The following is an 18,411-nucleotide window of genomic DNA, read 5'->3' as shown; positions in this document are numbered from 1 at the left end:
TACTTCCTAGCGGATTTTCTTAGGGCAAGTAAGTCTCTATGATTAGCTCAGATGAGTGCAACGGTTAATCTTGATCATCAGCTTGATTTATTTGAGAGTCCCCTCATAGGGGACTACTGAATCCTACTTCTGGTCCCAGGAAAGGTGTGGCCTTGGGACAAGATGGCCCCTGCCCCTGCCTCGGAGCTCCCCTCCCGTGGCCTTCCTGCTTCGCTCCACCATGCCCTTCCACCATGATGTGTCTGCTTGGGACCCATCTCGAACTGACACCTCTGAAACCATGAGCCTGAGTAACCCTCTCCACCTTTAAGCTGGAGGTGTTTTATCCCAATGATGAGCAAACTGCCCGCTACAATGAGGACATCTTCAAATCTATAAAATCATTGAAAATTTTCAAAATAGTTGGCTTTGGCCCCTGATTCAAGTTTCTCTGCCTCTTGGCATACACAGCGAGCTGCCTCATCTGGACTCACTACTCCAGAGGGAGGCCGGACTCCACACCCAGTTATTTTACCATTAACAACAAGCTAGCTTCACCAGCTCCCAGAAACATGATTCTATATTTATTTTATTGTTTTAAATGTACTTCCTATTAGTCTGAGAGCATGTATTTTAGCTTGCTTTTAAAATACTCATGCTGATCTTCTCTTTGCATGTTGCCACTTTATATCAACTGTAAACAGCCCAATGTGGTGTATAAACCATCTCAGCCCGTGAAGAATATGTCAGTGCCTAGACCACACCCAGGGAATGCCCCCTCCATGGAATGCAGATTCATTCAGCCAAGCATGTTATTGAAAGAACGCCCAGTGTGCAAGACACCGGCTAGCCTCTTGTTACGGCAAACAATGAAACCCAAGAATATCATCAGGAAACACTCGCTCTGCAATCCTAACTCCTTCTCATCACCCGGCCCTCCTTCTATTATTTGTAAATGCACTAAATGTTATAAGAGGAGGAGTTTTGCCAAAATCAGCAAACTCAGTTTAAAAAAAGAAGATGAAAAGAGAGGTCTGGGTATTTGATCTGAAAGTCTCTAGCCAGCCCCTGAAGTCTTTCCCCAGTGCAGAATTTGCCGGGTAAGAGGAGGGGTCTGGTTGCAGCCTGTGGGCTGGGATTTCTAGAAGCAGCAGCAGCAGCAGACAGACAGAGGAGCAGCAGGGGACCCTTGGCCCAGAGAGGCCCCCTCATCTAATCTCGTTTCGTGTAAATGCATTTCGTCCATGCATAATGCACTTCAACATCTCATTTAGATACAGACAAATGGATACCGCAGGAGAAGCACAGTATCCAATATACCCTGGATCCAGTAAGAACGCTGTCGCTGGACCAGCACTGCTCCATCCACAGGAAGGACAATTGGCGCAAAGAAGCCACCATTGAAGAGCTGCTGCAATCAAACCACGCAGAGCAGAGAGGGGCTGTAAGCTTTGGGATTAGGAACCCGCAGTGGCGCACCTTCCGCTTGACTCCCCACACAGGGAGACCTCAGCTGGCCTGAGAACTGGAACATGTGGTTTTCTTTACAAGACCCTCTGCTGGCAGTTTCTCAGTTTTCTACTTAGCAAAAGTGTCCGTACTGCACATTTTGCAGGATGTAAGGGTGGCCTGATCGTTTCCCAGCACCAAAAACATGCAATTTATTTCTCAGTGAGACTTACAAGAGACTGCTTGGCAAGAGAAACTTGAGCCCCAGGGCAGCCCGCCATCCCCAGACAGGCACAGCATTTAAAGATGCTGCAGCAAAGAAAGTGTTAGGACTGGAGAGGTAGAATTCTGTGTGCACTCATTATGCAGAAGCTAGTGGGGCCAGTAACTCATGTTCGAATCCCGAAATGACTCTCAGCGCTCTGCTGGCTGCGTGAAGCCAGCCCCTTCAGAGCCCGAGTGTTCAAAGTATCTGAGAAACTACCTCATGTGAAACCCGATCGGGCACCGCCTTCCACCTGCCCCTTCCGACCTGCGCCTTGCTGAGCCTTCCTGAGCCTCACCGAGTCCCAAAGAACTAAGGTTACCTGGCTTCCAGGCATCAGATCTGGGGCAGGAGGAGCTGGAAAAGGCCGGCAGACAGAGAACACCAGGGGGCGACATCAGCACGTGCTGGGGGGCTGCCAGGCACCCGCCTGAAGCTCTTTGCCCGCTCCTAGCCACTCCAGTGGTCCAGAGATGAGCCCACCGTACAGAAAGCAGGTGCAGAGAGCCTGGGAGACGTCCCTTCTGTTCAGAAGCAAGGCAGGCGACACACCCGGTTTGCACCTGCTCAGATTAAACAAGGAGAAAGATGGAGAACCCGGCCATCCAGAACACTCGCAGGTCTCTCGAGCGGTCCGGGAGCGCGCAGGGCTGGGAGAGCGGGGCAGAGCCACGCAGCGGAGCAGGACTGCGTGCCCGGCAGTCCGCTTCCAGCCCCTTCGGCCGGGTTCGTGGCTCTGGTCTTGTTTTCTTCATGGATTCCAGACCGTGGCCTTGTGGTAGAGTCTACGTTAACGCAAATGGTTCTCTCAGCTGGACTCGCTCATTACCGCAGAGCCGTGCTCGGGGCCAGTGGGCGGCGTCTCCGAGTCCCCCGGAGCCGCGGAGGCTGCGCCTTACAGAGCCCCCACCAGCGCCGCCCCTTCGCGCTGCCCCGCTTGCTCGGAAGCTCCCGGCGGCTGCTTTGCTGCCCTTCCTCTCTTCTCCGCACAGCGGCCAACGCGGTGCTGTCACCTGTGCGACGGCTCACAACTCTCCAGCTGGTCTCCTCCTCACAGGGCAAAAGCCGAAGCGGAGGGCTGCGTCTGGCCGGCCCCTCGGTCCCTCCCTCTGACCTCCCCTGCCCGGTGGCTCCTCTCGCCCTGCCCACCCCAACCATTCTGTCCTCCTTGCTAGTCCGGGCGCCGGCTAGGCCTGGTGGCCTCAGGGCCTTTGCACCTGTGGCTCCCTCGGACACGAAGGCTCCTCACCAGCGTATTTCCGCGGCCGGTTCTCCCCCTCGTGGATCTTTCCTCAAGTATCTACCCTCCCACCGCCTTCCTTTTCCAGGCACTCCGCTTCTCGGAATGAATCACACACAGTGAGCACTCAGAGCCCAACAACTTCCCGATTTCATTCATTCGTGGGACTCCATGAGTACTGAATGGGTCGCGCTGACAGTCTGCATGGGGAGGCTTCCAGCGCAGGAAGGCACAGAGAGCCTTCTGGCAGCAGGCCCCTCCAGCTCCCCTGGTGAGGGAGGACAGAGGGTCCTCTTCACGGGTTTTCACCTAGCAGGCCACCACCCAAAAGAGAGGTGTGAGATCCTCCCAGTGGCCATGACCCACACAAATAAAATTTACAAAGAAGGAATTTTAGAGTAAAGCACGATTTACACAGTAAAAAAAAAAAAAAAAAAAAAAAAAAAGCATTATTTCATACAATTCCCACTTCTAACACACACATGCATATGTGCTAGATTATTACAACGTTAAATATTTTGTAGCCCTTAATTTAAAAAGATTGAAAAACCTGTTGTAGATTACAATGCCTAGAGCAGCTAAACTAGTGGCTCTTAAAATATGCCCTGGGCCTTTCGTGACAAGTCTGCCGGTGAGCTGGCTTTCGCATCACACTGAGGTTCTGCTTCTCTTTGCACTTTTTTCTCTGTGGTCTTCGTGTTACCTCATCTTCATCTACCTCCAAAGTTGGCTGCTTCCTCGAATTACTTACAGGGTGCAGTGTGATGGTTTGGTACACGTGTGCAACCCACAGTGGTGGAATCAGGGCAATAAATACTTCCACTGTGTCGACGTGCTCAGCACTCCGCTGTGTGGGGAGCCTCTGGGGGGCACCTCTGTCTATTTCGTCATAAAACCTATAGTGATTGTTGAGCAGTGTAGTCCAGCAGCTGCACTGGGTAATGCTAGAACCTGCTCCTCCCACATAACCCTAGGTGGGGACCTGGGGCCCACCCTTGGTCGTGACCTCTCTCCTGTTCCCTTCCCAGCCTCTGGTGGCCTCTCTTTTGTGGTCTCCTTAACAGAGGCTTTGAGAGGGGGTTGGGTTGCATTTTTCCTTTCAAAGAATCTTCTCCAGTTAAGTGGCAGCTTGCTGTGCCGAAATCTGCGGGCTCCTGCTCTTGCTGCCTGGGATTTCGGCCTCTCTGTACCAAGTTCTTCTCTGACTGCAGTTTCTGGGTGGGACCCCAGGGGAGGAGGGGCCCAGGCCACCTCGCTGCCCCTCAACAGGCACCTGGGCACCAGGCTTCTCCTCCCCTAAAACCTCTGGGACTTGCCTCAGAAGCTGCCTGGACTGAGGAGGAATGTGTGTGTGCAAAGCTCCTTCTTGGGCTGGTGGGCCCAGTGGTGGACAGCTCAGTGCCAGACCCCAAACACTCGCTAGCAGAGCTCCCTGCCTCAGCTCAAAGGGACCCTCTTTACCTTCTGTAACCAGGGCTGTGAGGCCCAAGAGGACAGGCTTTCAGTCACTTTTGTCCAATGCTTGGTTCACAGAGCCTGCCTGGTACACGCTAAGGCACCCTTTGATCCGGTGTTGGTCACGTCCACCCCTCCAGCTATCTGTGGTTAGAGGCAGGGTGGCGATAGCAGCAGGATTCTTCCAGAGAACCTTGAGCTCTCCACACACAGCAGCAGCTCCCTGATGCCATCATCCAGCAGAGCCAGGTCCAGCCCAGGACAAGAGGGACGATCGCAAAATGCGCAGAGCGGCTTCTGTGGATGGCTTTCCCAAGCTTCCCCTGAACAAATCTTAGCCCCGTACCTTGTCCTGTGGCTGAGGCTGCAGAGTTGCCGTCTGGAGCCTTTGATGTGCAGCAATTGTTATCACGCACCACAATCTCTGGAAAAGTTGGAAGCAGTTAATTGCAGCTCACATGACTGAGGGCTAAACTTCAATGTTTCATTTCACCAAAGTTCTGCTCACACAAAGACCACACAGGTCGACTTCTCTCACACAAAAACCAAAACCTGAAAAGCTCCGAAAGCCAAAAGCTTTGAACACCAAAGACACCCCAAGCAGAAGTCTCCACATCATAAAACTTTGATTCCTGCACTAATACATGAAAAATATGTACCAACTTACCCTAAGATTATGTGTAAGAAATATATAAAGCATGAATGAATTTTGTGTTTAAGCTGGGGTCCCATCAACAAGGTGTCATGAACTTACAAGTATTCCACATTCTGACCAACATTCCTGGTCTCAAGCATTTGGGATAAAGCCTGCCCCATCTACATCAAGAAGTAGTGTAAGTGACTTGAGTGGGCACTTTCCCAACTAAAGACAGCTTTTCTTTGTTATTTATTTTTAATCATGTTACATCTATAAAACACAATTGGTCAAAATAAGCCCTTCCAGGGCCTCTGCAGGATCCTGCCCACCCAGGTGGACCCTCTGCAGTCACACAAGTCTCCTGGGACCCCAGAGGAGGGTCCTCCTTCTGCTACCACACAGGGCCCCACTGGAGTCACAGATGCAGCAGGAACCAATCCACATGCTCGGTCCTGGTTCTGCAGCTGGGAGTCAGCTGCCAACTGGGCCATGCTGTGCTTAATTAAGTCTTGGTTTTATGAGGTGGCCAGCAATGCCCTGGGGCCAGCTCAGGTCCACTGGATTTATTGAGCTCTAACTGCAAGCTGACAGACCCCAGAATGCACATGGCAGAGGCTGGGTTACAGGGAAGTTCACGCTGCAAGAGAAATCCTCAGGGGAAGGCTGGGGCCGCTGTCCAGGGGGAGTACCAGCTTCATGAAGCCCTGACACATCCAACGGGAACACAGGTGACAGTGGCAGGTGACGTGCAGAGTGGAAGATAGGGACCACAGCCCACAAGGAGGGCAGAGTGATGGCAGGGGGAGGCAGGATCTGGAAAGACAGAGCCACATTTGTCAAGAAAACCAGAAACAAAGGGATGTAAGGGCCAGCCAGATAGCTCAGCGGACTAAGCACCTGCTTAGGCAGAACACAGTGGCCAGGGTCTGATCCCAGGCCTGCCCTGCAGGCCCCACCCCTGGGGCAGGCTGAGATGGCGATTGAGACTGGGTGTGGTGGTGCACACCTGTAATCCCAGCACTTGGAAGGCTGCAAACAGGAAAATCACTATAAGTCTGATCTGTGTAGTGAGACCCTGTAGACCCTGTACTAAATACATTTTTAAAAAAGAAAAAAAGAAACAAAGAAACAAAGGGACCCAAATGGAGGGGAGGCTGGGGGCAAGACAGACCAGGCAGGGGCATGGGAAGCGAGCTTGGTTCCTAGACCAAGACTGCACAGTCATGGTCTCTGAGTGCCGCACAACATCATCTCTCCATCTGCAGAGGAAGCAGGAATTGACAGTCTAGACAACTAGGAGGAGGAGGAGGCTGCTAGGTCTAGGACTGATTTGAACATTTATTTATTTATTTATTTATTCATTTGGTACAAGGTCTCCCTGCACAGCTCGGTCTCGTAGTGATCCTCCTGCCTCAGCTTCCCCAGCATTAGGATTACAGGTGTGCGCCACCACGCCCAGTTTCAGTGGCCAGCTTGGTGCCTGGGGCCGACATAACAAGCAATATTAGGGATCAAACCTGGGTCCTTACGCTTACCAGGCAAGCACTGAGACCACTGCTATCCCCCCAGCCTGTGGGGAACATTTTTAACCATGGATTTCAGATGAAATACTCTGCTGGAGACGGATGGGAAGGTAGGCTTCAGCCCATGCACGTGACAGAGGCCAGTGCAAGCTGTAATGTGCACTTTCTATTGCTTTATTCTGAGGCAAGCATTCACTGAGTCTCTACACTGCACAAGCTGCGCTAGTGATCCTCCTGCCTCAGCCTCCAAGAGCACTGGAATTGCTTCTATGCTGTCGTACCAGGTCGTTCTCTTGCCTGAAAGCATTTGCCCCTGGAATACACATGCCATGTGGCAGCTGTGCGCACCCTTTCTCTTACTCTAAGACACCGCACGCTGACTCGAAGCAAGCACATCAGGAGCACAGGGCAAACGTGTAAGACAGCCTCAGTTGGGAATCCGGAGACGCTCACCCAGGAAGCCAGGGTGTCAAGGGCGGGAACCTCGCAGCCCTGGTGGGAACCTGCAGGTGCTGGCGAGGCTGAGCCCCCACCCTCAAGTGCCTGATGCAAGACATTTTGTCCTGTCATCCGGGTCAGCACTGATTTCACCCCCTTCATTCCAGAAGGCATCCCAGTTGGGACAGCACACTACGCAGTGAGGTAGAGCTGGAATCAGTCCTAGACCCGGCAGCCTCCTCCTCTGGGTGAGGGCTACAGCACCTCACCCCCATCCTGGTGCCCTCACCTGGTCTCCCTTCAAGTGGACAGTGAGTGCCCATCAAGCAGGGCACATCTGAGTCCTGCTGTCACGCCTGCCAACTGACACTCACCAGAATGGCTGTGGCGGCCCCAGTGCAGAGGGCAGGGGCTGGCCAAGGACCTCTCTGCCATCGCCCAAGACATTGCCTCAGGTTCACAGTTTAAAGATCAACACTTTGCTGCCTCCTGACCCAGTAAAGGAGTCCTTTTCAAGTTTGTGATGGTTCTTAGCCTCTCCATTTGTCATGGAAACTGATCTTTCTCATCAGCATTCCAAAGACAACCTTGGGGAATCAAGTGTCCCAGAAACTTGGGCACACTGCATGTGGCTCACATGGGAGATGGTCAGGCTTGCTGTGGTGCCCCTCGGGACACACATGTCATGTGGGCACCAAGCAACTCACCACCTTTTGGGTCATTTGTAAAAGCTCCAGCTTTCTTGTAACATTTCTGACACCATGTCTGTCAGCTTTCTGTCACTGTGACAACACACCTGAATTTATGAACTTACAGTAGGAAAGGTTTACTTTGGCTATGACTTTAGGGGCTTGAGTCGACGGGCGCTTGGCCCTGTTGCTTTTGGCCATGGCAGCACAGTACATCCAGGGAGAAGGACACGGCAGAGGAGGCTGCTCACCTCCTGGTAGCCAGGAAACAGGAAGGAGCAGGGTCCCCACACCCCTCGCAGCTGCTCCTCCAAGGACTTCATCCTTCCAGCGGGCTGCTCTTTTGAAAGGTTTCAGCACCTCCATATAGTGCCCAAGGCGGGGAGCCAAGCCTCCAAGGTACTGCCTTATTCTGGTTCCAAACCATAACAAACCATGTGCTCTTTGATTATCTGCACCAAGTAGAAGAAATTGTTTCCCACTCTGTGCTCTATGACCTACCAGGCTGGGTCAGAATCGGGCTCCAGTTTCTGGGCTCCACATAGCCTCAGTCTTTATGGGTATCAGGCAGTGGATGCATCCATATTTTAAAATTACTGCAATAACATCTGGATCCTAGGTGTATGACCCTGGGTAACTTCACTCCCCCCAAAACCATGCAATGCTAACATCAGACACAAGCAGAATGAACCACTGTGACGAGAGACCAACAAAGACCCAGGAGCTTAAAGAACAAAGGAGCTCACTGGCTCCTACTGACCACTCTCAGCCGGTCTTGCAGTCTGGTGGGTGGTTCTATCCACACAGTGAGTCAGGGCCCCAGGCTGGGAGCAGCCCTGTCGTTTTTGGCCCAGCTTCCTATGGTCATTGCCACTCTCATCATTAAGGAAGGGCTAGAAAAGAAAGGAGTGGACAACGCCCTCCTCTGGAGTCGCCACTCAGTGGGAAGATCTTGCTTCTGTTCGACCAGGCACACAAGGAGGGCTAGGAGAGGAGGAGCCTGGCCAGCATCCCAGCTCCAGGTCAACTTGACTTCTGCAGACGAAGAAAAGAGCGCACTTGGTCATGGGATCAGCATTTCCCACCACGTGGTGACACTGCCTTTGCCTTGAGTGTGATGAGCGATAGTCCATGTGCCCAGCGCGCGCTGCTCTTCCACAAGTGGGGACTTCACCCTTCCACTGTTCTCCACCTGGCCTTGAGTCTGGATGTGCTGGCGATTTCCACAGTTGCCAGGCCAGCCCTGCATCTCCCTGTACTCCACACCTGAACGCTCACCGGCCCTCCTGTTGTAGCCAGAGGGATCTCAGTAAACATCTCAGAGGGAGGAGGCCCCCTTGTCTAAGCTTACCAAACCATGCACATAGCATACATGTAGTTTATCATGCCTCCATTATTTTAACAAAGGGGGCCTATGGTTGCTGCGCTCAACACCAAGGCTTCACCCTCGGGGCCATTCGGTGTCTCCTTGGGTGATCCCGGTGTGCACCTCTGGTCCCCAAGCTTCGGGTCCTGTCAACTATTGCCACCCTAGCCTGGCTACTATAATCATATATGCCCCCTCCTGCCAGCATGACCCCTGGGCCCATGTGTGCGTGTGTGTGTGTGCATGTGTGTGTGTGTGTACACACGTGTGTGCATGTATGTATGCTGAGATGTACGTGTGTGTCACTTTAGCCTTTTTTGGTTCTGGGGATTTAACCAAGGCCTTCATGTATGTTGAACACATACTCTACCACTGAGTTACCCACCTCTATCTGAATCACGTTTAAGTGCGGTTCATAGATCAGAAACAGTACGGCCACCCCACTGTGGGCAGCCGTGGGCACTGTCCATCTCCAGGACTACTTCATCTTTCTGAGCTGAAACTCTGCTCCCACGAAGCAGCAGCTCCCCGCCCCTCCTCAGCCCCACCACAACTCTCCGTGCCTCATACAGTTGGGATCACTCCACATTTGTCTTCTGTGGCTGGATATTTCACCGAGCATTGCGTCCGCAGGGGTCACTCACAGCGTATCACACATCCACATTCCCTTCCTTCTGAAGGCTGGACAACACCGCGTTGGATGTGAAGGCCACAGCTTGTGCCTGTACCCGTAGGCATGTGTGGCCACAATGCGTGCCACTGCTGTGGACACACATGAACAAATATGTTTTCGAGTCCCTGCTCTCAATTTTTTAAAATATAAGCAGAAGGGGAGTAGATGGCACATGCCCACTGGAGCTCTCTGTGCTTCTCGGCAGCTGGCGCGGTGCGTTTGTTTCCGTGCGCGTGTTGGCTGAGCACCCTCTGGGGAGAAGCCTCTGTCCAGCCCTCTTGCCTGCTTCTGTGCTGGGCTTTAGGCTGCCCTTAAACACAGGTCAGGTCACACCATGTCCCTGTCCCCTTCTGTCTGATGCTGGGCTCCCACTGCATTTCAACCCGCACCTTCCGCACCACTCTCCGGAGCGCCACTCGCTCCCACTGGCCTCTCGCCTCTGCCCCAGCTCACTGTGGAGTCCCACTCCTGCCCCTCTTCTTCAGTGAGACCCTCTCCATCCTCTCCTCTCAGCTGGGAGCCCCTCATGAACTGCCATGCCCGCCCTGAGCTGGCCCCGGGGCATTCTAAAGTGCTATCTGCTTGTCACACCCTCGTGGTCCTGCTTCTCATTCTTCACTTTTCTGCCCCCCTCCTTGGGAGGCCTCAGTGTGGGCACCTTGCCCATCTCAGTCACGGGCCCCACGGTTTTAATTCCTGCCCTGTACCAAGCTCTGAGCAGCCTCAGAGGCATTGGTCACTGAGCAAACTTCGGCTCCTCTCCTGCTTCCCCAAGCACTGTTTCTGCCACTTGTTGAGGAGTTGTGCTAAGTGCCACACACATGAATCCCTTCAAGAGCCAGAGTCAAGCTCATCTCGCCATCCTGCTGGGCTCAAGTGGATCATGAAACACGCTCAAGGGCGCACGTCACCGAGGCACCCAGTGGGGACTCTCGTCCCACCAGCTCCGAGCTGGCTCTCAGCTATCCATGAAAAAGCAAAGGTGACAGTGAAGGAGAGGGTCCCTTTCTCCCTGCTGAGGCTGAGAAATGAACGTTCACTGCTCTCTGGAACAGCATGATGCTTGTCACCAGCTGTGTCCTCCTGACTCCCGTAGCCCCTTCTCCCAGTTCCAGCCTGGCATCCTGCCTAAGCCCCTCCCCCAGCCTGCAGGTACCCTCTGGGCCCCAAATGCCTTCTCCCCCACCCCAGGGGCCTGTGGAGCCTGCCTGTCAGCATCACCCAGTCCGGCTGACTTGCCCAGGGCTCAGCCTGGGTCTCACCAAGCGCTGACGACACTTGGAGAACGCCTGGCACGAGGCTGAGGCAGAGAGTCAGAGGCCGCAAACACGCTCGCCTCGGAGGGTACTCAGCCTTAGATGGGAGGGGATTCTGTGGCACAGCACCACAGAAGCAAACCTCTAGGACACTGCTAAGTGGAATAAACCAGGCCCAGAAGGGCGAGTCCTGCGGGATTCCACTTGCATGAGGTCCCAGGTGAGGCTCACAGAGGCAGGGGCGGTGTGCCAGGGCCTAGGGACAGGCAAGACTGGGGAGCTATTGTTCAGTGGGTGAAGGGTTTCCACTGGGGAAGAGGGAACGTTCTGGAGAGGAATAGTGGTGATGGCTGCACAGCGGGGACTGGGTCCCTTCGGCCCGACCCCACACTGCAAGATGGTGAAGGTGTGCCGGCACGAGAGAGCCCACCAAGGGAGGCTGAGGCAGAAGGGTGGAAGTTTTAAGTCCAGCCTGAGCAACTTAGTGACTTAGCAAGATCCTGCCTCAAAATCAAACAGGGCAAAGATGATCAGTATGGAGGCCCTGGGTTCAGTTCTTAGTACCACCGAAAGAAAGAAGCGGGGGAGGAGGAAAGGAAAGGAAACGAAAGGAAAGGGAAAGGAGCAATGGAGAAAGGGAGGAAAAACAAAGGAAAGGAGGAAGAGAGGGAGGGAGGGAGGGAGGGAGGGAAGAAGCCCGGAGAGGCTAAAATGGTAAGGTTCAAGATACTTCCTGGCATAAATATTTTATACCTTTCATTTCTTTTTGAAGCTCTCAGTGGCTGAGAGCATGCCCTGCTCCCTGCCTGAGCCAGGCCTAAAATACACAGTCAGGATAGGGCACAGAGTTGAGGAGACAGGGACAGGGGACAGGGACTGGGGACAGCAGCACCATCCTGTGCTCAGGACCCTGCGCCCTGCACCTTCCCGAGGAGGTTCACACCTGTGTGGGCTGCACCCCCCAGGGCCACTCTGATGCTCCTTTGGGGATGGGGCCATTTTCCTAGTGTCACAGCTACTCTTGCCTTTCAGGACAATGTGCCCAAGAGGAAGAGACCCAGTCCCCATCTCTACCCTCCCAGGCCACTCCCTGCCCACGACTCGCCCTGCAACTTCTGCAGCTCCAGGATGTCTGGAAGGATCATGGGACCAGGCTCCTCTCTGTCCTGCCCTCTGTGCCACCTCAAAGTAGTGTCACTGTAGTCCTAGGGGACAGAGACCACCTCACAGGTGCAAACACTTCTGATGTCTGCCTTAAGGTCAGCGTGTCAAACCATTTTCTGTAAAATACGCAGTGTCAGCTTGTGACAGACCCAGAAAGTGTGTTTAGGCCCTTGCTGACACTGTGAATCTGGAAGGCCGGTGTGGAAACCCCTCCCGCCACAGCTTTCTGTGTTCACTTACCCAGGCCAACCTTCTCCAGTGTGAGGCCAACAAAAATAAGAAAACCACTGAGGTCTCCCCTCAAAAGAAGCTGCAGGAGGGCAGTGGGCCCCAGAGGCCTGGAGCTGAGTGGTGACCTGCCCAATGCCGGCCACATGGAACACAGAGTACTACACCACTACTCACTAGTCAGCCATCCCCTCGCACACTGTCTACACAGTGCGGGGAGAAAAGCCCCTTCCAAGCAGATGGCATTTAAAATCCAAGTTGGCCATGCCATAGCACAGATCAACTTTGGGGACACTGGCCTGGTGAAAGGAGCAGGTGACACGCAGACCCAACTTAGGGAGTGTGATTTAGACCCAGAAGTCTCGGTGTGCATGGGGGGGTGGCATCATGGGCAGTGTCCTCCTATGCAGTGGGTTCATCCAGGCAGAGCTCCCTGCCACAGAGTAGTGGGAGGGGGGCCTGGCCAGGGGCAGTCACCGCAGTGTGGCCAGAAGGGTGAGCACCCATCAGGACTCTTACCCTCCCCTGCTTCCTGGCTCCTGTGGGCTGACAGCCTTCTCCCACCACGCCCTTCTACCGTGCTATCTCTGCCTGGGAGCCAGGGGATGGGGAGCTGGGGGCCAGGTGACTGCGGACTGAAACTTAGAGCCCACCTAGGCCCTGTAGGGTACCATGTCCCACTGGTGGGACGGTGCCTAGGATGACAGGCTTCCACTTCCATGAGCTGCTTGGTTACACATCCACTTGGGGCTGCTGTGACAGGAGAACCAGAGACCTGCGGTGTGGGCACAAAGATATGTCTCAGCACTGTGGCGCTGGGAGGGTCAGGGGACTGCTAGCAGCCACATGGGGAGGGTCCTCTTCCTGATCAGGACAGCCACCTTTTCATTGTCCCTCGATGGCAGAAAGGGCAAAGCGTCTGGGTCTCTTCTCTGAGGACACCAGTGCCACTTCTGAGAGTTCTGCCCCCATGGCCTCTTGACCCCCAAAGCCATGCCTCTCCATGCTGTAGCTGGGGCGTTGGGACTTCAGCCTAGGAATCTGCCCAAAGGTGACCCCACTCATTGGAGCAGGAAGTACAGTGGCTCGGGGGATGGGACAGAGGGGAGGGGAGTGTTTGGTAGGTATAGCGCTTCAGTGCCCACGGATGCCCTGGAGAGATGTTCCAGTGAGTCTTTCTGGGTCCCTTCCAGAAGAGGATGTGGTTGACTGCAGAGGATCCTTTCTGGGACCCTGGGTGCCACTGGGGGTGTAGTCACTGAAGCAGGCAGTGCCGAGGAGAGGGGACAGTGCACCTTCCCCTCTACCCCGTGCTTGTCCCAAGCTGGGGGCTCCCAACTCCTCCCCAGGACCCATGTGAGAATGAGGTGTGGCCTGGGGACACCTGCTCCTGGGCCCCACGTGGTAGCCCCTGTGCTGCTTCAGGGAGTCCTGAGCCTAAGTGCCGAGGCCTTTGCTGGTGAAATGAGAGCATTGGATAGGACTGTCCCACGTCCTTCAGTGCCACCCTTCCGAGGAATGGCCTGGTGTGGTGGGGCCCACTGAGCACTCAAAAGCCAGCACAAAGAAGAACTGGGCCTCAGGGTGAGAAGGCAGCCCCAAGACATGAGGTAGGAGGAACACCAGCAGTTGTGGGGGTGCCTGAGGATCCAGGCAGCAGGAAGGGCACAGGTTTCAGCTCCTTGCTGTAACCTGGGAGTGTTTCCTGCCAGTCCTGAAGTGCCCACCCCAGACCCCACCAGGACAGGTCAGCACCTGTAATCCCTTCAGAGAGGCCTGGCCTGAACCCCACCTCCTCCTCCCACACAGCCCAGGAGACAGGCAGCCCCCAGGTACCTTCTGCCAACAGAGTCGCGCCTGCCCCAGAGCTGCAGGGACTCTAATTAGGCAGAGTTTTATGAGGTGGTCACAGTTCTCAAGGGGCTAACGTGGGAGCGATGGATTTATGGAGCCCTTCCCTGACTGCGGCCGGCTGGCTCTTCCGCAAGTTCTCCAGCCTGGGACACAGACTACCGGTGCTATCTGAGATCCAGCCTGGCCTCTTTGGCATGAGTGAGGAGAGAAGCAAGCTCGTCAACACCCACCACAAGCCCCAGATGATGTGGCACCTTCCATGTCATCATCTCCATCCTGAAAGGAGTCCTTAGAAACTGGAGCCCAGGCTGGGGATGGAATTCAGTGGTGGAGCCCTTGCCTGGCCTGTGTGGGGCCTAGTACACAGGCAGGGAGGAAGAATGGGAGGGAGGGAGGAAGAATGCAAAGAAGGGAAGGAGGAGAGGAAAGAAAGAATGGAAAGAGAAAGGAAAGAAAGAAGAGAAATTGGAAGCCATTGGGCGGAAAAATTCTCCTACCACACACAAAGGAACATGGCCAGGCTGGGCCACGGTGGAATGAATGGTCTCTCAATGAACAATGGCTTTCTTCATCCAGCAGCCAGGTAAGGAAGGGCCTGCATGCCTGTCATCCCACTCAAAACCAGTCGTGGCAGCCTCAGTTGTGCCCCATCACAGACCAACAGCAGCCTCAGAGCTCCAGAAGCAGAGGATTGTGGTGGCCCCAGGTGGTGGGGAAGGTGCAGGCTCAGGTCTGCCTTGCTGACGCCTGTGCACCCCTCGCTGGGTGTGCCTGCACCTGCGCACGGGTGCCCAGCGCTCCTGGAGATAGCAGGTGCGCCATGTGCAAGGGTGGAAGAGCCTCGCATTCACTGTCTGGCCTGGTGTGGTGCTTAAACTGCAGTTTTGAGTGTGTGTGGCGCTTTAGATGTTATTGGACCACTCGGGTTTGGGGAGCTGAGCCGACCAGCCAAGCTGCATCTGCGCAACGTGAAAGGCCCCATTCTTTCCCTCTGCCCCAGCCCCCTCCTTCCACTGAAACACGAGCCTCTCCCTTCCCGGAAGGCTTCCTCCAGAAGCTGGGCTCAGCCAAGCCCTGCGGCAGGCAAGCAGACCCACGTGACCCTTGAACTGCAGAACCAGGTCCCAAGGTGGGAAACCGTTTGTCAACAGCCCCAAATTTATGAGCCCAAGGCCTGCTGCCCTGGGATGCAAAGCTATTGCTCAAACCACCTCATGGAAAGAGTTCCCAGGACTTTCGGTTTTCCCCTCCAGAAAGTTCTCTCCAGTTTCGAAGATGCTGCTTTCTCTCTTGGTGTCTTCATTCTCGTTTGCTGGTTGAATTAAGGTGCTGACCACAGTGTGCGTTCTCTCTGCTTCGGAAGAGCCTGCGCTGAAAGTGCCAAGTTCCTCTGCCTTCTTCTCTGCATCTTGGCTGCCTGCTTCCTCTGGGGAATGGGCCCTTCCCTTCCCTTGGCCCCGTGGCCACCTCAGGCTGATTTCCCTGGACGTACAGCTGTGCCCCCAGAGGCTGCACAGGACCAGTTCCAGGCCCTGCTGGGCACCAACATCTGCAGGAGTCAAGCCCTTTGTGTGAGGTGACCCTATGTTTGCACAGAACCTACCCACCCTCCCCCGGTACCGCAGCTCACCCCTAGATGACCTGCAGCACCTAGTATGATGTGAACACTGTGGAAATGACTGCCGTACCTGTGTCATGCAGGGAATAATGTTAAGGTACAAATCTATGTATTCAGCATGGATTGAGGAGTGTTTTTCTGCTTAATTTTAATCTATACTTGTTTTAATCCAGAGATTCAGAAAGCATAGATTTGGAAGGCTGACTTGTATGTTCTTAATGTTTCAGTTTCATAGTAAAACAATTCCACATCTTCAGTATATGTCTGCCAAAGCGAGCACAAGTCCACATCTTTAAAGAAATTTTGAAAGTGAAAGCGATATCCCACTGTACCACTTTGCTAGCTCCATGCGTTTCGTTATTTAAATCGTCTAATCCTGACCGTATGAATGCAGCTTATCCAGTTTTAACTCCCAGTTTTAACTCTCCCAGCCTTTCGCATATTATTTCATACTGTGCGAGTGCACTTGGACGACTGTCAATGCCTAGCGTTCCTTCAAGCCGCGTTTGTCTCCAGCCTGTCTGCACAGCTGCGTGTCCTGGTGCTCACTGTCCTGGCTGGAAGGAGGTTGGGTGCATTTTATTTTGCCACTTGCTTTTCGCTGAACTCTGGGGAGCACGTGCACCCACAGGTGGCTCATTCCCCACCGTAGGTCCCTAAGATGAACCTCTGGCAGAGAGACAGCTGGGTCAACTGCTCTAATCGTTTTTAGGACAGCTGTATTCCAACTCGCTTTCCAAAGGCTTTTAACAACTTACCATGCCACCAAGAGCCAGCAGAACTTTTAAACTGCAAACTTGCCAGGAATTCAACAAGTTTTTGCTGACTTAGTAGATAAAAATCGGTCTTATTTCAGTTGTAATTTCTTTGATGAGTACTGAAGGCTCAGTTTGGGGTTGTCTTTTCTCAACTCCATGCATTTTTAAAATAGCCTGTGTCCCCATCTTCATCCCAGCTTTCCAGAGCTGGCTTCAAAGTGGAGCCGCTAGGGCCCAAGGGCTACAGGGACCCTGGGGACAGCCTGGAACCTGCCCTACAGTCTCCGCTACACACTGTGCCTCCCCAGCTGGGCAGGGTTAGAGAAAGCAAGGAGATAGAGCAGGCTCCGGGGAGAGGGGTGGTCGGTCTCGCTCCTCCTCTTCCTGTGACAACAGGCTATTCTAGGCTAACAACGAGGCTCCCTGGCTGGGCCCGGGCAGGTTACCAGGTGGACATCACCTGCTCTCTGCAGCTATTTGTGCTCATACACTTCTCCCTCTATTCCTGGATGGAACCCAAGACCTCAGCCCCAAGGACCAGACTGCCCGTCCACACCCTCCTCCTCCTCCTCCTCCTCCTCCTCCTCCTCTTCATATTTGCAAAGATGTCCTCCCTACACAAGGGAGCCATGGGGCACACCCTCAGTTGTAGTTGTCCTTCCCTAGCAAAAGTCCATCTTCTCTGGGGACACATGCCTTGTGTATCTCTTAACCTAGCAGCACCAGGCTGATCTACCCTGCATGACCTCATCCCGTTCTTCCCTCCACAGGCGGCCAGCTACTGTACCAGATAACCTCCATCGTCTCTCCTAGAGACAGGAGGGGTTGTCTTGCTGGTTCCCAAGGTCTTCCAGGATGCTCACCCACCCTCTCCACAACTTTCTGGCTTCTGAAGAAATGTTTTTCCTTGCCCCAGTGACTTGTCCTCAATTCAAGTCCAGTGACCTGGAAATGGATTTGGGTTTGCTAACATAGGCTGTGTCCTCCCAGAGTGCTGCCTTGAGAGTGGTGGAACTGGGGCTCCAGCCTCCCACAGCCTTGTGGTTCAGATTAAAACTGCTTCCAGGGCTGGTGAGATAGGTCAGTGAACTAAGTACCTGCTTTGGCAAGCACAGGTATCAGGGTTTGATCCTCTGTCCCACAAGTCGCACTGTGCTGAGCCAGCGACCGAGTTTGGGTGTGAGCCTGCACTCTTGTAATCCCAGTGCTGGGAGGCTGAAAACAGGAGGATCACTATGAGTAAGAGCTGCATAGTGAGATCCTGTACCAAATACATAAAATGAAAAACATAAGAATATAAAAATGTCCTCCAAAGGCTCATGGTTGGATCATGAGGTGCTCTCTTCACAGGCAGATCCATCCGCCAACAACTCTGGCTGAGCACAGTAGGAGGTGCTGCCTAGCTTGGAGGTGGTCACTGGGATGTGATCTAGAAGGACACATTCTTGTTTTTCTGCTTCTGGGCAGCCAGCGAGGCCCGCCGGCCCCTTTGTTTGTGCCTCAGAGCCAGCTGCCCATGGACTGAATCCTCTAGAATATGAACCAAAATAGACATCTTCTGAGGCTGGCCAAATAGCTCAGCAGATTAAAGCACCTGTTTAGGCAGACACAGGGACCAGGTTCGATCCCAGGAATGCAGGGCTGGCCCCGCCCCCACCCCAGGGTGCACTGAGACGGCAATTGAGACTTGGCATGGTGGTGCACCCCTGTAAACCGAGCACTTGGGAGGCTGAAAACAGGAGGATCACTACAAGTCCGATCTGTGTAGGGAGAACCTGTAGACCCAGAACTAAATACATTAAAAAATAATAATTTTTTT

This window comes from Octodon degus, unplaced genomic scaffold (genome assembly GCF_000260255.1).
Source record: "Octodon degus isolate 3935 unplaced genomic scaffold, OctDeg1.0 scaffold00023, whole genome shotgun sequence".
NCBI classification, from domain to species: Eukaryota; Metazoa; Chordata; class Mammalia; order Rodentia; family Octodontidae; genus Octodon; species Octodon degus.
This window is presented reverse-complemented; position numbering follows the sequence as displayed.